The sequence below is a fragment of the Phocoena sinus genome, chromosome 14 (assembly GCF_008692025.1).
Source record: "Phocoena sinus isolate mPhoSin1 chromosome 14, mPhoSin1.pri, whole genome shotgun sequence".
In the NCBI taxonomy this organism is placed as follows: Eukaryota; Metazoa; Chordata; class Mammalia; order Artiodactyla; family Phocoenidae; genus Phocoena; species Phocoena sinus.
In genome coordinates this window covers 52035347-52058293 of record NC_045776.1, presented here as the reverse complement: position 1 = coordinate 52058293, position 22947 = coordinate 52035347, and the positions used below count along the sequence as shown (strand labels likewise).

The following is a 22947-nucleotide window of genomic DNA, read 5'->3' as shown; positions in this document are numbered from 1 at the left end:
AAGCCCCATCACTAACTTTTAACCTTGTTAGGGACTTGTTTTGTTTACTGATGAATCACCAGTTCTCACTTTGCCATCTGGCTCACAGTAGGTGCTCAATAAATATTTGTTGAATGAATACCAGAGTTCTGTAATATTAGTCTAAGGTCCTTGAGCAACTGTGCCAAATTTACCTTCACATCTTCAGAGTCTAGTTTGTTTGGCGCTCAATGAATGGTCCTTGAACTAAACTAACAGAAAACTGCACTGTGGTTTTATGTAAAGGCTGCTCATTGTTCCCAGTTCCCTTTTCTTTAAAATGGAAGGTGTTCCCCTCAACTCTACAGACCGTGTGGCAGACTGGGTTTTTCAAAAGATTCTCACCCGCTTTAACCTCTCATGAACTTAGTTTTTATTCATGGAGGTGAACTTGAAATCTCAAGTTTCTACTTACTATCTTTTCCACATGTATGACTGGTTTTCCAGTTGAGTTTGACATTTGATTCCTTTTGGATACCTGAGCTATACTCTTAATCAGCTGCACCTTTCTGTGTTGTAGTTATTTAAAAACCACATTGATCTCATTCAGTAAGCCTCTATTGTGTGCAAGATCCAGGACTGTGGCAATACAGCCATGACTGAGAAAGACATGGTTCCTGCCCTCGTGGCACATAAAAGTGTTCCTATGTGTTTTAAAAGACTGGACAATAGGGATTCAATTGTAAAACAAAGCAAAAAACATTTCTGCTCCTTATCCCCATAAGGAACAAAACGATTAAAAGAAAAGATGGCAGTTGGGCATGTGTTCCCAGTGGAGGAGGGAGAGAAGACAATCCAGATCACAAACAAATCGCTTACTTTTTGCAAGTCACAACTGAACTATGCCTTGAGTTATCTTCTGGTGATTCCGGACTTCCAGTCAGAGTCAATTCCGTCTGTATTGACCAAAAGAGAAACAGGGAGGAAAAAAATGCATTTCGGTTCTTAAAAAAAAAAAAGAGCAACACAAGCAAACAAACCCCACTGACTTAGGGATCATATGAGATCCACTTTAATTGAAGTTGTCTCTAAACGATAATTGACAATGATACCGAAACAACAGACTGCTAACCAACCTGCTCGGGGCCGGGCACGGCTGTAGCATCCCCACTGCCAGGAACCAGCTGACCAGGGTCCATACGGGCCCCAAAGGCACTACAAATTGATCAACTTTTCTTAACCTAGACTCTTCCACCACATCCAGCATGGACCTGCTTCTTCCAGGGTGTGGGCCATCAGTAAAGGAGTCTAGTCGCCCATCTCTGGCAACAACGATAGTTTAAAAAAAAATGGAGCTACAGCTCTAGTAACAAAACCCACCAGCTGTGAAAAGTGGAGACACATCTGTCACTACCGGGCCTCAGCATCTCTGGAGAACGTTTGCTCCCGCCGCGCCCGTCAAGGCCCTGGGCCCGCGGTTAGTGGCTGCCCTGCGGGCGAAAGAGCCTTCTCGTCCCGGCAGGCTCAGGGCAAGCCACCGCGAGCAGGCAGCCTCCGTGAGCGCCCGGCCGGGGTCGGCGGGCCGGAGGGCCGGAGGGCGTGCTCGTTCAGGAGGCGCCCAGGCGGTTCTGGCCGGAGTTCCCGGGTCGGTTTGGTTTTGTCCCCATCCTGCCCCCGCCCCACCCCCCCACTCCCCTTCATGCAAAAGGCCAAGGGGTTTTGACCCACCATCGCCCAGACCGAGTTCACGCTTAGGGCCCTTTCGCCGCCGTCCAGAGGACAGAGAAAGCAATCGCGCAATAAGGCGAGAGCACTCTGTGAATGAAGGTGGAGTCGGCGAGAAAATCATTTTTCTTCTTGGCTGCGCGCGTCAGCCGCCCCGGGGGGCAGGCCTCCTTCCCAGAAGACCCCCTCCACACACCCGCGCCCTCCACGCCCTTCAGTGGCCACACGCATCACTGGTGCCGCGGAGTTTGGAAATGGAGCCGCGAGCACACTGGGCTGCGGGCTCCACACGGGGTGGGGGCGTTCCCGGAGGGTGAGCAGGGAACCGTGCGCCCACTCCACTCCCGGAGGGCCACGGAGCCCTGAAGGGCCCTCGCGGGCGCCGAGGCGGCGGAAGACCGAGAGGCGGGGCGGGGGGGGGAGGGGGCGCGGGGGTCCCCGCCGAGGAGCTTCTGGGGAAGCGGGAGGGGCAGCACCTGAGGAATCCGCCTCCGGCCGCGGCGGCCGCCGCCTCGCTCCGCCCCGGGGAACTGAGCGCGCGGCCAGCTTGCCTGCCAGAGAGACGCCAGCCACCGGCGGCGCTAGCACCTCGGAGGAGGGCGGCGGAGCGAGCGGAGCGCGGCGCTGCGACCCGGACTGGGGGTGGGGAGACGAGCCCCGCCGAGGCGAGGGCCACCCCCGGTCCTCTGCCCTCGCGCGCTGCCAGGGCCAGGTGAGCGGCTGCGGGGACTCTGGGCGCGGGGAGGCGGGGAGGTGAGAGGTCGCCCGCCGGGCGCGAGTGCACGCCTCTGCCCGGCAGGGGCTGCCCTTTGGCGGGCTGTGGACACCCTGCCTGCGCGGGGAGGCGCAGCGGCTGACTTTTTCTGGAGGGATCGGAAGGCGGAGCGGGGGTGTGAGCGCCGGTGCGTTTGTGCGGCGAGGGCGGGCGCCCGTGCCAGCCCCGGACCCGAACCCTCGCGTCAGCCGCCTGAGGAGACCCAACCCGTGCGGTCCGCGCCCGGAGGCCAAAGGCCTGTCACCCCGGCTCTCGGCGCCGTCTTTGTGGCGGGAGCGAGGGAGCCCGAGAGGGGGCTGAGGGAGGCAGCGGCGCGGCGGGGAGCGCCCGGGACCGGCTTCCCCAGCCCGAGGGCTGCTGAGGGGGGTGGCCCGGGCGGGGGAACGGTGGGTAGGGAGGCGCGGAGGTGACGCGGGAGGATGGAGAGAGCTCAGAGGGGCAAAGTTGAGAGCGTCCAGCGGTGGCTGGGCGTTTGCTCAGGGTCCCTGGGCTGCTTTGCTCCACACCAAATGTCACTTGGTCACGAGCGCGCGCGCGTGTCTTCCGGCCATCATTTCCCTTTTTCGTGAGTGAGTGAGGACGACCACTCTTGTGCTGAATGAGACACAAAGGGTTGTGTTGACAGCTGACCCTGACACGAGTAGACAGCGAGGTGCGGTGTGTGCCCTGGCCGGGGAGGGTGATGAAGAGGCGGTTTGTTAATCAATTCCCTCAGTCCCTCTTCCGAGCTCCGTGAAAAGAAGCGATAGGTACAGATGCAGTTCGCGGGGCTTCTCAGTTAAACGGAGCCCAAGTCGGGTCCAGAACCCGATTCATCTGCTTGGGGACAGCTGCTGCCTCCCGCAGAGGCGACGGAGCCCGGATCCCGGAGAAACTCCTCGATCCTCTCCTTTCCTCAAGGAACGTGACTGTTTCAAGGTCCTTATCCCCACCGCGGCCTTCTGTCTCCTGTTGAAAAGATAGAAACCACATTTTAATTTCTGTTTTTCACCCCTTAAGAGTCCCCTCTCCACCTCGCCCTTGAGGTGGGAAAACCCGCTTAAGTCTCATGTTAAAATCTAGCCATTTAAATATGGGGAAGAGCTTGTCCGAAAAAGGTTTTTGAATTAAATGCCGCCCTTAGAAACCTCTCTTTCCTCTGAACATTAAAAAAAAAAAACAAAAAACTTTAAAACCTGGAATTCTCTGAGTTTTGTGACTGTGTTGCTTCCTTTTCTTTCAGAATATTTCTATGTAGTTTTACAAATTGCAATACTGAAAACTTAAAATGGAGAAAAAATTTAAATTGTTTTATTAAAAATAGTACTAGAATTACGTGCATGTAGGCACGTGTTTAAAGGGCAAGTTTTAATTAATGAATATCGGAAAGTTATATGCATAGGGTAGAAATTGCAAACAGCAGTGTAAAGTACGCCCTCTGTCTCAGAGACCCGTACTCCCAATGCCCTAGTCCTCCTCCCCAGAGGCAACCACTCTCCTCAATTGTATATCCTTCCATAAGCCTTCTATTAGAATGGAATTACATTGTGGAAATAGAGGATGAAGAGAACTGAATATGTAAGACTGAACTGTGTCTCAGTGGTGATGGCTCTTAATTTGATATCCACTTCTGATGATATTAGATCCTTTTATTTAGCCTAAGGCACTTATCAGAGTGCTTAAAAATCTTAGAACAAGTATTCAGTGCAAAGCAGAACTATTAAACTGTTATCCCCCCCTCCCTCCATCACCAGTTTCTCTACACTTGGTTTTTTTTAACCTTTGTTGGATTTTTCTTCCATTTTGGAGCTCTTTAGGAAGTAGAGAATGAGAACTGTAGTTTATTCTATCCAGTGCAGTGCACATCTGAAGACATTGAAAGGATATATGAATACTCCCATTGACATGAGATAATATAAAAATTTCAATGGTATGGGAGAAATACGAAGGCCAAGTTTAAGACATTTGGTCACATCTCTTAGTTCCAGGCCTGAATTTGCCATAAGCTAGCTAAATGAAGTAACTTTCTAAGAAATGCTTTTGTTTCCTACCCCAGTTAAATAAAGGAATTGAACCATGTGGCTTCTGAGTGTCCTTCCGACTCCAAAATTCTGTGATTTTTGGTAAAATGGTAGTTCTGTAGGTGTCCTAAGATTGGCTAAGGATAAACCAGTTGGATCTGTGGGTATTAGACAGTGGAGTGACAAAAAAAAAAAAATCCTAAATGGTAGATTCATAAAGAGGAAGTCAGAGATGTTTAAACAACATTTCTGCTCTTATGAGATTGATATCATTGGAGAACAGCTACTTTACTTTCCCACAAAATGTCTGTTTATGTTACTGATAGAGGCCAAACCCTGAATGGCCCTCTGTGCATCACCTTGTATGGCTAAGGAGAGTGAATTTTCTTCACAGCTCACGGTGCCATTTTTAGGGAAATTATTCTTACCAAACTCTTACTTTTCTTTTTGGTAATGTGGAAATAAAGTTCATTGACCTACTTCAAAGGAACTTTACATAATTTAATTAGTGATTCTACAAGTATTTAGAAAATGAATAATCCTTATACCTAAGCTATTTTAGTTACTTTATAAGTATTCACTTAGAGATCATGTTCTTAGCAGGAAACTTTTCTAATCTCTAAAACACCTGAAACTAATGATTCCTGGATGGGTGCTGAGAGCTGAGGAGTGATTTCAAGGTTATGAAAGTAAAAACAATTAGGTGATTTTAATCACTATATATGATCTCAGTTAAGGGATTTCAAACTTACACCCTAAGTGGTGGTTACAAAAATCATTCATGTTAAAGAAGGAGATCTCATACTCTGAAGATTCTTAGTCAATAATAAAGAATATTATGTAATTAGTTTGAATGTCAGTAATATAAATAAATTATAATGGAGTTTTAGGAATTGTTTGATTGGGGTGATAAGAAATATGAACTAGAATGGTAGATTTGTAAGGATGCTTAGAGAAATCTTGATTGACAAAACTAACAAAAACAAAAGAAAATTAAGTACTAGTACTAGTAATGAAGTTCTTCTAAAATGGAATAGTTTTTGTTTTTTGCATCTTCCTTCCCACCCTTACCATATGAATATGTATTTTTACAGGTGTCTTACCATATTGCAGGCACATTTTTACTTTGATTTTTTTATAAACATTTTTCCATAATTTACTTTCTATTGTTTGCAATTAGTTTATTGTATCATGATTTACTTAACTCCTTCTCTATTTTATGATTTTCCAGTTTTTAAAAAAAATATAATGGCCACCCACATGAATGAGACTTTCTTATTCTTCTTCTATAAATTAAAAAAAAAAACGAACTTCGAATTATTTCCCTAGAGAGGCAGTATAGGTGAGCTCTAAAATTAAAGGTTCAGTGTCCAAACATAGCTCCATCACTTATGGGTAGTATTGGGCAAGTAACTTAATTTTCTTAGAGGTTTCTAATCTGTAAAGTGGGTATAGTAATAGCTCTCTACAAGGTTAAGATAAAAAGCAGTAATGCATGAAAACACATGTAAATGTTAGCTCTGTTTTTAATTAGGAAATTTTTGTAATTTCAAAATTACTTTCCAGGAGGATTACATAAATTATACACAACAACAATGCGTGTGCTTATGTAATTTTATTTATGTAATTTTAAACATTTATATTATTGTGACTAATTTGATCAGTGTAAAATTGTATCCCTTTGTTTTGATTTGTATTTCTTTGGTCTTGTGTAAACTGAGAGTTAGTTTTCTCAGCAGTATTGCTACAGTTTTCTACTTGGAGTGGTGGAAATTTCATCACCTCAGTCATTTTGAACTAGACTATAAGACAGACAAATAGGACAGGTCAGTTACAACACTAATAAGTGAACCAAATTTTCCAATAGGTTCTTTCAGATTAGTTGTAGTTTTCTTGTATTCTCAGCCGATGGTAGTTTTTATTCATTATTATTATTTTTAATCTTAAAAATATAGCTGTTAAAATTAATAAATAACGTTATATATCAATTCTATTTAAGCAAAAGTGCAATCTTCTCTTTTTTCCCTTGAAGGGCTGATTTATAATTAGCATTATTATGATCCAATTTAGTGGATTTTTGCTAGGAATGCTTCCTAAAACTTGGGGGGAAAAAAATCAGAGACAGTTTCATGATCGCTAATCATGTTATCTTTTGGCTACCAATGGATAATGAAGTTATATCCTCTAACTTGAGTTCTTATACAGTCAAGGTAATTTAGACTACACAAAAGCATGCTCTTGTAAGTTCTGGAGTTCCAGCAGCCCTGATATTTCTGGCAAACACACACCCAATGTGGATAACAGCAGCTCTTTGTGCTCCTGAGCCCCAGGAGGGCTTCCTATTGTGTACTCTTCCTTCCCTCCCATTCTTGACTGACTGGTGATAGCAACTCCTCCAAGTCCAGATGTGAAGCTCCCACAGGGACGCCTCTCTTCTACCCAGCTCTGTATTTATCTCCACCACCCACCCCTTCAGTGCCTTTGCTTTTGTCCTATGACATAGAGAATTCACTCTCTTTGCAAGGTTGTGGTTTCAGATTCTATTTTTAATTTATCGCTATGCTTTATGAGTGTCTTCAACAGTCCCTACAGTGGAAGCTATAGGCACAATTAGCATAGATTAACACATAATCAGCACTGGATAAATGTTTGTTGCTGTGAACCATATCTTGTATGGTCTTCTCTGTTCCTGGGCATGGTTCTATTTTTAAGGTAAAAATAAAAAGCAAGCTCTGGTTGTATGCTGGATTACTGTTTGCCTATATTACCAAGGTTAGGAATTAGGAAACATACTTGTTATGGCCCTTTTAACTTCTTCTGTGTTTAGAGGAGATTCTTAACTTTGTGCCTTTCTTTTCTTCTGTAAAATGGGATTAACAATTAAAGTACTGCTCTAATTATCAACCTTCTGCACAGAATTGTTGTAAGATAAGATGAAATAATAAATGTGGACATGTTTTAGAAATAAAAGGATGCACAAATTCATACAGTGTTGTCATAATTACACATTATCACTACACTTCCAGGAGTGTCCACATCTTTGAGAAAGCCTCATCTCAATGTGGAGCTGCACGGAGCTTGGGGTTAGATGAAAATTCTTGGGGCCCAATCCAAACCCTGAGGGTGGGGCCTGTTCTGTCTTTTAACAGCCCTTCTGATGCTGAACCACTGCTCTAAGGAGTAGTAAATGTCAACAACCACTAGAAAAGTAATTCTTTTGCTAGTTAAATATTAGTTATAAGATAATCCAGAGGTATCATAACATCACTTTTGCATGCTAAGTATGAAATGAAAGTTAGCTATTATCATTAGCTGCCGTTTGCCTTTTAACCTCTCAGAATTTAATTCAGAGCAGGAATTGTAAACTCAGGTGCTTTTAGAGGCCGAGCAGGTAATCTGAGTGAAGCAGGACACCTGTAAAATAATAGGGGATGATAAGTCCTGGTGGGCAAGAAAGTCTGAAGGTGGCATGATTTGTAAGACTGCACTGATTTTTGCCCTGTGTGTCACTGTTACCAGATCATTTGATTTTTCAAGTGGAACTGGAAATTCATATTTTTGTATGAATTTAATGTTGGTAATAAATTTTAAAGAAAACATATGGACCCAACAAAACAAATCTGGAAGCCAGATAATTTCCAACTTGTCAGTTAATTAACATGGGTGAAAATATTTGCATTTGAATGAGTATGATGACAGAAAAAAGCACACTGTTCAACATTATTAATAAAGAAATGCACATAAAAACCCCACAGATGTATTTCGACTTTCAGATTATAAAGATTTAGATCAATAATATCTAACATTGGCAATGGGTAAAGAGACTGTTATTGTTATACACTATAAAATGAAGGGAAATATTACAGCTTTTTTGGAGAGCAATTTGGCATCATGTATCAAGATTTTAAATGTCTGTACTGGGATTTCCCTGGCAGTCCAGTGGTTAAGACTTCCCCTTCCAATGCAGGGGGTACAAGTTTGATCGCTGGTTGGGGAGCTAAAATCCCACATGCCTTGTGGCCAAAAAACCAAAACATGAAACAGAAGCAATATTGTAACAAATTCATTAAAGACTTAAAAAAAAAAAAAAAAAGCCTTGACTGAAGCTGTTAAAAAAAATAAAAATAAATGTCTGTACCTACCCTGTCCAATATGGTAGTCCCTTGCAATGTGTGGCTATTTAAATTTAAATTAATTAACATTATATAAAACTAAAGATTCTGTTTCTCAGTTGCACTATTCACATTTCAAGTACTCAATAGTTGCATGTGGCTGGTGCCTACTGTATTGGACTGTGATGATATGGAACATTTCCTTCATAGAAAGTTCTTATGGACAGCACTGGTCTAAACTCTGACTCAGAAATTTCCCTTCTAGGAATTTGTTAGAAAGAAATAACTAAACAAATGCAGATAGTAAAAACATCACCTGAAACATTATGTATAAGAGTAAAAAATTAGAAACAAACTAAACATCATGTTTTTACTAAAAATTAGGTTGCAGTAAATATCCAAGATATATTGTTATGTAAAAATATCCCTGTTGTCGAATGATTTTATTTATTTGGGTAGATAGCTTAGGTACATAGAGATTAGGGGAACAAATTTTCTCTTCCCACAAATGATTGTAGGTATAACAGAGCTTTCCCTTTCTAGCCTAGAGCTCTTGTCATGTAGTAGACTAGGTTGACTTTCACTAAAGAACAAGCAGAGGCACTTGACAGTTCGCCAAGCTGCATCAGTATCACCTGGGTACCTGTGAGAAATTCAGGGTCTCAGACCCTATTCCAAGCCTCCTGAATCAGAATCCCTGGGGGGGCTCAGCGGTCTGTGTAGTAACAAGCTTTCCACTTCCTGCCTGTATCTGCCTCCTATCACTGAATCTCTCAAGCTTTATTTGTTTTATCTTGGCCAAGTGAGAGCTCCTTGAACTCTATCCAGGCACCATTCTAGGTGCTTCAGAGGCTGCAATGAAGAAAACTAACAAACATTCCTGTCCTTATGGGAATCAAACAATAAGCAAAGGAAAAACGGAGTAAAATATGTTATATTTTAGGTAGTGAGAAGTGTTAGGGAGGAAACTGAAGCAGAAAGGGGACTTAGAAAGTGAGATGGGAGTTGAGATTCTCTTTAGGGTGTCACTGAGAAGTGACACCTAAGTGAGGACCTGAAGGCTATGAGGGACTGAACCATTGGAAGTTTAGAGGCAGAGCATTCTTGGCAGTCATGAGAGGGGTAACTAGGAGGCCACTGCTGCTGAAGAGGAGAGGCTAGTGAGGGGAGTGAGAGGGGATTAGGTCAGAGCTAGATCTGTAATCTAGATCTTCTGACTTCAAAATTCTTTGTTCTCTCTAGTGTACCACACTCCTCAAATTCTTTGGTTAATCAGTTTGTAAAGAGATCAGACATCCTTAAATTCACTGTTTTTCAGTGTGATCTGTCAACACCTGCCTTATTTGCCTGGAGTGCTTGTTAAATGTGGATTATTGGTCTCAACCTGCTGAATTAGAGTTTCTGGGGTGGGACCCTGGAATGTGCATTTTAGTGATCTTCCCAGGTAGTTTTTATGGACACAGAAGTCTTAGAACCACACCTCACATTTATCATTAAGTTTAGTTTTTGTAGAGGAGGTGTGCCTAAAATTCTCACCACTGCCTGTGGAGGTCATAATGAGAAGATGTAATTGATACAGTGTCTCATTTACTTCCTGCATTTTAAAACTGATTAAATCAACACTACTTATAGTAAGTTTATGTGTATATCTCTGTTGGAGTATTCAGCAACTGTACGATTATTGTCATAATTCTTACCCACATCAGAGGATGGGGGAACCTTTTCACTTGAGGGTTCTGTCTCCCTCTCATCCAATCTGTTCTGCTTTTTGGAAAGGGAGAATTTAAATTTAATTGATTTTTAAATTCATATTTTCTTTTTTTCTTCTTTTCCATTCTCTTTCTCTCTGGTCCCTCCTCTCTCTCTCTCTCTCTCTCTCTCTCTCTCTCTCTCTGCCTCTTGTTTCTTTTCTTCTTCCTCTTCCCTTCTTCTTGAAACTAACCATCCTAAATTAAACACCATTAATGTTTTTGGTCGCCATTATTTTATGCATTTCCATGCATATTTATATATATTTACCAACACAAACAACTTTACATGATAGGGTCATATTTTTTTTTTTTTTTTTTTTTTGGGGTACGCGGGCCTCTCACCGCTGTGGCCCCTCCCGTTGCAGAGCACAGGCTCCGGACGCGCAGGCTCAGCAGCCATGGCTCACGGGCCCAGCCGCTCCGCGGCACGTGGGATCCTCTCGGACCGGGGCACGAACCCACATCCCCTGCATCGGCAGGTGGACTCTCGACCACTGCTCCACCAGGGAAGCCCCGGGTCATATGTTTTTTAAAAAACTGTAGTCACGTCTTTTAAAAAATTCAGGAAGCCTAAATTTCCTCTTTACCCTCCCTTTTCACCTCAGCAGTGTGACCAATCTGCTGTTTATTTTGTTAAAACTTTTTCCATGATCATGTAACCTAACAAACCTTGTATATCTTCAACATCTTATACATACTGTCATATTTCATATATAATTTATTTTTTCACTTAATAATAAAACACAGGGATATACCTCTAAGTCAAATGGTATAACTCTTATTTATTCTTTTAAATGACTAGATAATATTCTGTGGTATACATATTCCACAAACAACCATTAACTTTACTGAAGGATATTCATTTTAACTAAACAAGAAACTAGAGCTGTATACTAAATATGAGGCATATCTGATTATATAATTTAAAAACATTTTTGTAAAGCAAAAAACTGAAAACAAATACTACAGACAAATGATAGATTGGAAAAAAAATCTTTACATATGCAGGCAAAAGATTAGCATCTCCGGTATATAAGGTACTCTTCACAAAATAATAAAAATATTTTCTAAAACATAATTTTAAAATTGTTTACAAGTGATATGGCTAGGTCATTCACAGAAGCACAATTCCAAATGATCAATAAATATGAAAAATGCTTAGCCTTATCAGTTGTTTGGAAATGCAAGTTAAAAATAATGGTAAGCTACACTTGACACCTACTTGATATTAATATAGATCTTTAGTCCACACTGAAATTTCCAGAATTAGTTTCTTTATTCACTGAAAATCTATGCAGAAACTTTTTTCTGGGAAGTTATATTAAAGCTATAAAACATAATTATTTTCCAGGTTTTCTTGTTTGCTTAGAGAATTTGAGGGGAGATTGACTTTTATTCCCTTTTAGACTCAACTCTTAGCACAAGGAGTGAGAACAGAGCTTAGAAAACTGAAGTTTGATATCAATTGTAGGACTTTTTTTTTTTTAATTCCAAAGGGTTTTCTTCCATTTGAAGATAGAACTTGTTGGATTTTAGAGCCATAGGTCAATCCTAAGAGGAAAACAGGGCCACAGGGTTTTACTTGACTTCCCAAGGTCACCTGACTATACCTGCATTCTTTCTGGTTTACTGTCCTGTTCCTGAGTATCTTTTCATGCCTTTAATTGCAGCTAATGCAGAGAAATCACATTTCAAAAATTTTTCCATTTTCAAAAAAGTATTGAAATGTACAGCATTTAGAGAAATTCAGTTGTTTAGATTTTAAGTAGAAATAATAACGTGTGAGAATAATTTTAAAAATCCGCAAAGACACATATCACTTACAATCCTACTGCCCTTACAAAATGAGCTACTTCCCCAGTTTTACCTCAAGTACTAATCTATATTCATTAATGATTTTGCAAATGGGAAGAGTTCACTAATATTTCCAAAATCTTTTGGTAGCTTTGATTCAGCCCTTTTACACTGGTCTGCCTGACCCTGTCTTTCCTTTCTTCTGACCTATTTTTCATGCATGTCATTTTTAAGCCTTGAACATTATTTCATATCAGTCTCAACCTTGATCAAATGCCTTCAGTGGCTTCCAGTTGCCTACCTTAGCATTTCCCAGAGGCTCTCACCCTAAGCATTAGTATTCCAGTCTAATACTGTCAGCTGCATGGAACTGAACAAACAGCTAAAGATGTTAAACAGTAATTAATTCCTTATATCCCCAAAATATATGGGCAGGGGGAGGGGAGAGCAATTCTTGGGTTAATTCAGGTGCTTGATGATGTCGTCAAGGACCCAAGTTCTTTCATTCATTCTCTGCCATCCTTAATTTGTTGGTGTTTGTCTTCCATCTTGTCCTTGCCTTATACCAAGGTGTCAGCAGCACACTCAAGCCTCACACAGCTCTGACTGGAGCCAGAAAAAGTTCTGTGTCTTCAAGCTAAATACTTTTTAAAGAGTTTACCCACATACATAGATGTCCCAAATCCCATTGGTTAGAATTTACCACGTGCTCATGTGTAAGCCAGTCGCTGACGAGAAAAATAGAAATACCATGATTGGTATAGAATAATCAAGATTCACCCCAGAGCCTGAGGAAAGGTCCACTCTCTGAGATGAGCATGTAAAACCCAGGGGTTTTCAATATTGAAGAAGATCAGGAGATGGTTCGATTAGACAACTAGCAGTGTGTGCCATGAAATCCAATTTCTTCAGTTCCCTACAAGGCTCTTTATAATCTGACCTAATGATAATCTAATATAAAACCTCTATTTTAGGCAACCCAATCAGTTGTCTTTCTTGTCTTTCTCATGTGCATTCCTACCTATGGCTTGGCTCATGTTTCTCTTAGAAATCTCTTCCTATTCCCTAGAGCTGGCTGTGGCTATTTAAATTAAAATTAAAGTTAAATAAAATGAAAAATTCAGTTCTTGAGGCACACTAATTGCATTTCAGGAGCTTAATGGCCACATGCGGCTAGTGGCTATTGTATTGGATAGCACAGGTATAGAATATTTCCACCACTGCAAATTGGACAACACTACTCTAGAGATTCTTGCAAATCATACCTATTATTTAAACAGTGTTTGCCAAACTATAAGCCACCTATATCAGAATCAGCTAGAGATGTTTTATTTTTTTCTCCCAGTTTTATTGAGCTATAATTGACACACAGCACTGTATAGTTTAAGGTGTACAGTATAATGATTTGACTTATATATATCATGAAATGATTACCACAGAAAGTTTAGGGGACATCCATCATCTCATATAGATACAAAATTAAAGAAAAAAATTTTTTCCTTGTGATGAGAATTCTTAGGATTTACTTTCTTAAGAACTTTCATAACATATAGAAGTGTTAATTATATTTATCATGTTGTACATCATATCCTTAGTACTTTTTGTCTTATAACTGGAAGTTAGTACCTTTTGACTGCCTTCATCCAATGCCCCCTCCCCTCTACCCACACGTCTGGTAACCACAAATCTGATCTCTTTTTCTATGAGTTTATTTGTTGGTTTGTTTCTGAAGTATAATTGACCTACAACACTATGTTAGTTCCTCTTATAGAACATAGTGATTCGATATTTCTATACATTTCAAATTGATCACCACAATAAATCTTGTTACCCTCAGTCACTATATAAAGATATTATATAGTTATCGACTATATTCCCAACAGTGTACATTTCATATTTGTGATTCATTTATTTTGCAGCTGGAAGTTTATGCCTCTTAATCTTGCTCACTTATTTCTCTCCTCCCCCCACCCTCCTTAGGCAACCTCTTGTTTGTTCTCTGTATCTATGAGTCTTTCTGTTTGCTACGTTTGTTCATTTGTTTTGTTTTTTTATATTCCACATATAAGTGAAATCATACAGTTTTGTCTTTCTCTGTTTGACTTTTTTCACTTAGTGTAGTACCATCTTCGTACATCCATGTTTGCAAATGGCAAAATTTCATTCTTTTTTATGTTGGAGTAATGTTTGATTATAATAATTATAATAATCTCCCACATCTTCTTTATCCATTCTTCTGTTGATGGACACTTAGATTGCTTCCATATCTTGGATGTTGCAAATAATGCTGTAGTGAACATAAATGTGCATGTATCTTTTTCAATTAGTGTTTTTGTTTTCTTCAGAAAAATACCCAGAAGTGGAATTGCTGGATTGTATGGTACCTCTATTTTTAGCTTTTTGAGGAATCTCTGTACTGTTTTACATAGTGGCTGCACACCAATTTACATTCCCACGAGCACTGTACAAGGGTTCTCTTTTCTCCACATGCTCCCCCCACACTTGTTATTTGTGGTCTTTTTTTTTTTTTGCGGTACGCGGGACTCTCACTGTTGTTGCCTCTCCCATTGCGGAGCACAGGCTCCGGCCGCGCAGGCTTAGCAGCCATGGCTCATGGGCCCAGCTGCTCCGCGGCTTGTGGGATCTTCCCAGACCGGGGCACGAACCCGTGTCCCCTGCGTTGGCAGGCAGATTCTCAACCACTGCGCTACCAGGGAAGCCCTGTGGTCTTTTTTGATGATAGCCATCCTAACTGGTGTGATGTAATATCTCATGTTGGTTTTGATTTGCATTTCTCTGATGATTAGTGATGTTTAGCATCTTTTCATGTGCCTGTTGGCCATCTGTAGGTCTTTGGAAAAATGTCTATTCAGATCCTCTGCCCATTTTTTAATCAGGTTGTTTGTTTTTTTATAATGTTGAGTTGTATGAGTTCTTTGTATATTTTGGATATTAACTACTTATTGGATACATGAAAATGCTGTTTAAATGCAGATACCAAGCTCTAAGTGTTGGCCCCAAGCCACTTTTATGCCCCAAAAAGTTGAAGAACCACTATGAGGTCTATTTATTAGTTTATTTATTAGTTTATTATTTAAGTCTATTTGTTTATTTCCTTTATGGAAATATACTAAATATTGGAGTTATCATTAATTTTCTTCTACTCTAAACTTCTATAGCATTTGTAGTTTATGTATCACATTTTTAGATTTTCGTTATAGATATTTATAATCTCTCTTCCAGAAAGCATTTTTTTCCTGAATGTTAGACTGTAAGCCCCTTGAGAGGAGGTACTATGGCATTCTCCAAAGTGTCTAATACAATGTTGGGTACATAGTAATACAAAGTATTGACTGATTAATTACATTCTACAGAATTTACCGTGTACAGTCTATATTTAGTTGGCAATTCTTTGAAAAGTCATAATACTGTCTGCAGTATTGGTGATAGAAGACAGATGATGATAAGGGTATTTCCACAATATTTTTCCTCAATTTCGTTTGTTAGGAATAAACCTGAAAATTTTCTGGTTAGATTTTTAACAAATATTATATGATGATGTGCCCTATAAGGTTTGGATTTGCAGCATTTTTTAAAATGGCTCTTTTAAAAGTGTTCTGATCCCTTGGTTCTCTTGTGGAACATAAGCTAATCAAACCTCCAGATCCATAGCTGATAGAGAAACTTCCTGTTGCAACTGAACTCCCCATGTGGATCAGGGTTCACCTTCTATCTAGAGAATCCAGTAACTGTTCTCCTCTGCTTTGATTATTTAATAATCACTTGAGAATTGTTGGAGCAGGAGGTTAAGGTCTTGGTATATTAGAGAATGACTAGACCTGTATCTTCACAAGTTGCAGCACAGTGGAGGATCAAGTTAGACTAATAATATAACTAATATTAGTAATAGTAATATTACTAGTAATGGTAGCCATGAGCAGCAGCATCTTATTTAGGACTAATGTAAGGAATGTTTCTTTTATATTCTCTTGTGCATAATTTCACAGATTGTATCATTCTGTGGGTTGACACGAAAACAAACGACAACATTTTCTGGTAGGCTCATTACCTTGTAATACAAAATGAATCTAATTTATTTTTTAAGAAATAAAATCTTTATTGAAAAAATAACTATTTTCCACTGAGACTCTTGATATATTTTTGATGTTAAGACAGTTGACTTGTAATTGGATTCCAAAACAGTCACTTTTCTGAGATAATGGATCAATACACCAAGCAGGATGCCTAGTACAAAATCGTCCCTCAGGAAATGTCTGTTCTTTTTCCTCACCAGACTTGCTGAATGACAGGCCTCAGACTTCATCAGAGAGTAGCAATTAGCATTAAATGTTTTGCCTCCCAACTAATATTACTGAATTCTTCTTTTTCTAGAAAAGTTAGACCATGTAAAAATCACCTTTCTTCCCCTCATTCATATAAATGGAATAATCTAATATTAGGGATAATATTTTCATAGCATTTTGGTCAAAAGATGTATAGGAGCTGTTTGATATTGGCAGGTATTAAATGCACAATCTAAAGCTAAAGATCTTTCAGAGTCTGGAAGTGTAGTGTCTAGGTTATGGTATTTCACATATTCTAAATGTTTGAGGTTTTTTGCCATCATAAAGACTCGTGAGTCAGTGGTATGCCTTATCTCAACTTCTGCCTCCAGAACAGGAAATGTGACAGAACAGTGTAATACATCCCATAGTTATGTATCTGGAACATCAGAGAGAAAGTATGTGTGTATGTCAGAGAATATGTGTAGGCACAAAACATAACCTTTACTAAAAAACAACCATAAAGGTCTTTATGACCCGTATATGCTTCTCTGCCTAGTCCTTTTCTGCTATTTAATAATTTAATTTATAGCAGGAATTAATAATTTAACCCAATAAATTAATAAAAATTAATGTACACTACATCAGGCGTTGTACACATTATTTCTAATCTTCACAACAGCCTTGTAAAGTACGCATCATGATCCTCATTTTTATAGCTAAGAAAACCAAGCCTCTGAAAGGTTTAAGTAAATTTCATAAGCTCCCATAGGTAGTAAGTAGAAAAGTCAGAATTCAAACCTATGGGGTGGCTAATTCCAAACCTTTGTTCTTTCCTCCGTGTCACATTCTTGGGTACCTGTCTTATGACTCAACTAGAAGGTAAGATCTAGATATCAGGAATTGTATCTTACGGAAAATGTTGCTGCTCTTGCTGAAGATGGCATACATAGGTGCTAAAGGGCATATTAACTCTTTCAGGCCACCAAGGGATCATTTAGTACCTAATTTTTTTTTTTTTTTTTTGTGGTATGTGGGCCTCTCACTGTTGTGGCCTCTCCCGTTGCGGAGCACAGGCTCCGGACGTGCAGGCTCAGCGGCCATGGCTCACGGGCCCAGCCGCTCCGCGGCATGTGGGATCTTCCCGGACCGGGGAACGAACCTGTGTCCCCTGCATCGGCAGGCGGACTCTCAACCGCTGCGCCACCAGGGAAGCCCTAGTACCTAATTTTTGAGAAACAGACTGTACCAAGGCTGTATCTTGGTTGGTGAGGAGTGTAATGGAGGTCAAGTCTTGGATTTACTCACCAAACTTGAATGAAATCTCCATGACTGGAAGTGCTTTGTTTCTTCTGCTCACTACTATATCTCCACACCTAGAACAAGCACATAGTTGCCTCTCAATAAATATTTGTCAACAAATGAATGAATGACCTCTGTAGGGACCTGTTAGCTTTCTTCTGTGGCTGTGGAATCCATCCTTAACCTGAGCCAAGCTTCTTTCATATCTAAGCCATTGACTCCAGTGGAGCTGGGAGAAGGGAGAGCACATGGAACAACACAGCTTAACACCTCTACTGGAAATACCAAGATGAGGCCCAGGCCCTTCAGAAGCTAGTAGCATTATCTTTTGCATAAAGGATGCTAATAAGAAAAAATAAATCCAAAACAATACTGTGGTAGAGATGAAAGGAAATGCATTTTATTTTCTCTTCTTTTTGAGTTTTACAAAATGATGATGTCTTTGTAATCCTTCATGCATGTTCAGTTTATCATCATATTTACTTATTTACAAATTTACATATATAATTTAGGTAATATGGGCTTTAAATTAGTCAGTAAATATCCTAGTTAATAAAAAATAATTGAAAGCCATATGTTTCCAGGATAATACTGCATAGTGGAAGAGAACCATGGAATTGGTAGTTTGGAAAATGGGACAAATTTTTTGTACTGTTTAAATATTACAATTCATTTTGCTCATTTGATTTTAAATTGATAAGTCTTCCAAAATCAAAATAGCATGGACTTACTTTAGATACCGTTACATGGGAGATTACAAGATAGCTGTATGGTGTTTACCCTTGGGAAGCTAAAGTTCACGTATTGCAAACAGACACCATAATTCTGTCTTAGAGTAAAGTTTGTGATTAACCTGTACTGATCTTTTTAAGGCTTTGAAGTAATAATTGGCAGCAGCAGTTGTAATATCAAACTGCCTCTGTTTTCATTTGGATAAAAAGTAATTACTGCATCAAATACATTTGTTACTTCCTTAAAAATGATTTTTCTCTTCACAGTTTTCCTACTGAGCTAGAAGTTTATATCCAGTGAGGATAAAAGAATTCTCCCTTGGACAGGGAATTAACAATAAAAGTCAACTTAATAAGTCTTTATCAAGTACCTATAGTTGGAATGGTGCCTTGGAGAGAGAGAAAGGAAAATAAAGAACTATCCCTGACGTTGGGAAGCCTACAGTCTAGTTAAGATAGTTATGTGACTTGTGGTTTGGTAGATTTAGATCCAATTTTGTTTAAACTATGTTTCTCAAATCATAACTCATATAGTAAAAGATTTATACAACATAATATGTAAGCATGTTATTTATTCTGTTGCTAAATAGCAAAATTACAAAAAGAATTCAGTTGAACTGATACCTAGTGGAAATTTAGTGTCCACTTCATTTTTTAAACTAGAAGACATTTTAAACTTTGTTCATGAGGCACAATGTAAAATTTGAAACAGTGCTGGTGATGTTAAGGAAATCCTGGTATAAGCCTTAAGTTTGTTAGTAAAACTTCATGGACATTAAGTATTCAACTAATATCCTTTTTTTTTTTCTTTTTTTGGTAGAACATAAATTAATTTTATTAAATAAGCTCCCTTTGAGATGTTCTTTATATAGTAAATATAAGGTATGAGAAATTATCATTGAGAGAGAAAATGAGTGAAAGCTTATTTTGACCTTCAATCTATGTTTAAAGCACATTTACAGTCATATGATTAATACACTACTATTTTACTAATGCATATATAGATTATATTGAGAAATAATAAACATTTAAAGCATCAATCAAGCATTTTCTTATAAATACAATTCACTCTTTAGAAATTTGGTTTCTCGTCAATTTTTCATCAGTGAAAGCTATACACACTCTAATTTGACCCTTGAAATATGTTTCTTATTATGTACAGTAATAAAAAAATAAGACTAATCAGTGCCATATTTATTATAAATATGTTGTCTTTTTACAAGTTTTCTTTGAATTGAATGGAATTAAATTTTCTACCTGATTTGTGGGCCACCAGAAAAAGGAAGATAAACGTTAAGGAAAGAAAAAAAAAAGACTTAAAGGATAACTGGAACTTAGTACTTACACATTAATATTTTAGCTTTAAACTCTATTACTCCTTTATATTAGGGCTTATTAAATAACAAGATCATAATTTAGTCTGTTGAATTCTAACACGTTACATTTATTGTTGTTGATATAGTTTTTGTTTTTATCTTATTTAAAAGTTAGCTTTCCAGAAACTTATGTGCATGAGAAGTCTGTTGAGTCGACTTTTGTTGGTAGAATTCTGTTCTGAGCTAACTGTTGAGATACTTTTCCCTTAACTCTTATATTAGATTAAAGCATTAGCATATAAATCCTATTGCAATGATGTATAAATAAAGCTGACTGATTAAAAATAGTTGTAAGTCACAATTTTCTCTCTCCTAAGAACAAGAGATTTAAGTCTCTGAGAACACTCATGTGTGTGGGATGGTTATGATAGATAGTCCAGCTGTCTTTGTGTGTGTTTCATTTAAATGTAAATTTATCTTAGAGATTCTAAAGATGAGCTCAGAAGGTAGAGAATTTTAATTTGAATAGTCATTTACTTCTTTTTTCATGAATACTGAAATAAATTCCTATTTTACACTAAAGAAAAAGAACTTGTTAAACAGACAGTACTCAGCTGCCTTATTTTAAAGCTTCTTAATGGATTATTAATTTTTCTCATTAGCAGTTTTTCTAATATGGTATAATGCTATTAAAAGAAAATAAATTTATATGCTATAGAAGCACATATAACAATAGTTCAACAATTTCCAGTATGATGTTGAGTACTATTTTGTAGTACAAATAGTAGAAATACACTTCAAATAAATCTGAGATATTAAAAACAAACTATTGAAGTTAGCAGAAGCACACTGACGTATGTATCACACACATACATAATGCACCAATCTGTATACAGTGCTATGTATATATTTAGACTGTATTTTTAACCACTGCTGAAAACTTAGTGTGATACTTTAATTTTAACTCAACTTTCAGGAACAATTTCTGAGGACAAGTTTTTGAAAAACTTTCCACTTACCACTATTCCCTTTAGGACAGAAGTTCAAGATTTGAAGCTCTGTTATTTTGCTTCATTTTATACCTACTTGCGGGCATTGTGTAAGCTACCATGAATGCTCTCTTAATGGAGATTATTTGTGCTCACTTTTTCTACTTCCCTACAATAAAACAGGCCATTTGTGTGAGTTGCTGTTGACTGCATATTTTGAAGTCATTTTTTCTTTAGCCACTGCGTTACCAGCCTGTGATTATCTTGTGTAAAAAAAACAAATAGACAAAAAACTCTTTGATCTACCCTAACCTTTCTATATGTAAATTTTGTAAAGAGTGGCACTGTAGTATACCAATAAAATGTACTCATTGACATTTCCAAATTAACGTCAAAGGATGATAAAGTTTATTAAAGGAATTGCTATTTGTTGGTTGATAAAATTTACTTAGGTCACATAAATGTAACTACTTCCCAAGAAACCACTATAGTCATGGTTTCTCTTCAAAGAAAAGACCTTTGTTTAATCTAAGTATCTTTCTTTTACACAATTAGGAAACGTAAAGGAGTGTTTTCTGAGTATTTTAATTGAGAGATCATGAATTTTTATTTATGCCATTTTTAATATGTATGTTTCCATAGAGTGCTTGCAAATTTTAAGACATAATTCTTCATGTTTTGCTTTAATTAATAGTTGCTCTTTAGAATTTAAAACTGAGTTTTACAGTACCCAGTAGGGGTGTGAAATGTGTATTTACAACAGTATCCTAACTTACAGATTCTGCGATACGAGGTCAGACACATTGGTTTATAATCAAAATCAGTGATTACTTTTGTTGGTAGTTTGTCATTGGTAAAAAGTGTTCCTCCGTTACAAACCACAAGACTCTGCAAGGTGATGGCCCAGTGGTCAACCTGTAGAAAATGAGTGTGATAAATCAGTTTTCTCTGCGTTCATTTCTATTTTGTGTCATGGTTTGAGAAAAAACGGTAGATGAGAACAAATCAGTGTGAATATTTTAAGTCATCCTGCCTGGTAAAACTCCATGCCATGCCTAAGAAACAGGAATTGGGTTTTCAGAGGTATTTTCCTTTCAATAACTGCTGCATAGTACCTCTTATAACTTTTTATAAGGACATTCAGTTTCAGTAAATTAGGTGGTGTTGAGGTGGGGGGTGGTATAAGATCATTGTAAGAGGTTTATACCTTATACTCAGGGTTATTACTTGGTAACCAAAAATGCTGTCTGAATCTGTTTCTGTAGTGCCAGGGAGGGTGGGGGATGGAGAGAATGAAACTTGAATCAGTGACCATCTGGCCCAGATTTGGCTGATTTCCTGTGCACTGCCCTTTGTTTCGGCCAGACAATGGATTGTTCCTTTTTCAGATAAGAACGCTGTTTGATGACTTTGTGCTGAATCAGCAGGTTTGGTTTGGGATTTCAAGCATAGACTCACATTGAGGGGATTTCTGTTGTTCTGACAACACTAACTTTTTATTTATTATAAAAATATTCTTAAGGCTCTTTTCTGTAAGTTTAATAAAGCGGTGGCATTGCAGACAAGTCAAATAAAATAATTGGGAATGTAGCTTTCTGGTTATATAGTACCCATCTCAAAGATTGAAATTTTCCTTGTCCTTAGTTTCTAAAATTAATCTCTCCCTGGTTGTGATTTTTGATGAATCTTTAGTCTCTCTTCTCTGTGTCTGAACTTGAATTTTCCACTTGAACCTTTGATGATTTAAATTTGATGTCCTAAATCTAGGCTAGGCTTTTATGACGTGGTTATGTAAATGGTTAAGTTTTCTGTGGCATCTGTTGCCATATATCTGCAAATTACATCTTAGGGTGTTAGAGCTATTTTCCTTACTTTAAATGCTATAAAATCATCACAAGACCGTTGAAAAAAATGGTTACTGCCTAGAAGCAGGGTCCTTTGTTGCCCAGCATTATAAGTAAGCCAACCATCAGCTATTGTAGGTTATCTCAGAAGCAATAGAGATCACAGTGTGGTTAAATGTCACTTTTCCAGAAGACAAGAGGAAATTTCAATGCTACCATTTTGCTTTGTGGCCAAGAAATACAAAAATATTCATTTTTAACTTCTGAAGTTTTAAGAGATTGTTGGCAGAGTTTAAGTCAAACTTTTAGTTTAACTCCTCTCTTTACAGCTGGATTTCCATCAAGCAATCTAATACAGAATTTTCTC

General features: G+C 38.6%; 1 protein-coding gene across 1 annotated transcript in view; it reads left to right on the top strand.

Moving 5' to 3' along the window:
* Window positions 1-2334: 2334 nt before the first annotated feature.
* GREB1L (GREB1 like retinoic acid receptor coactivator) overlaps window positions 2335-22947 on the top strand; it is a 261369-nt gene continuing 240756 nt past the window's right edge. The window contains exon 1 of the mRNA XM_032654275.1: window positions 2335-2395. The gene's annotated coding sequence lies outside the window, so the exon portion shown is untranslated. The remainder of the gene's footprint in view (window positions 2396-22947) is intronic.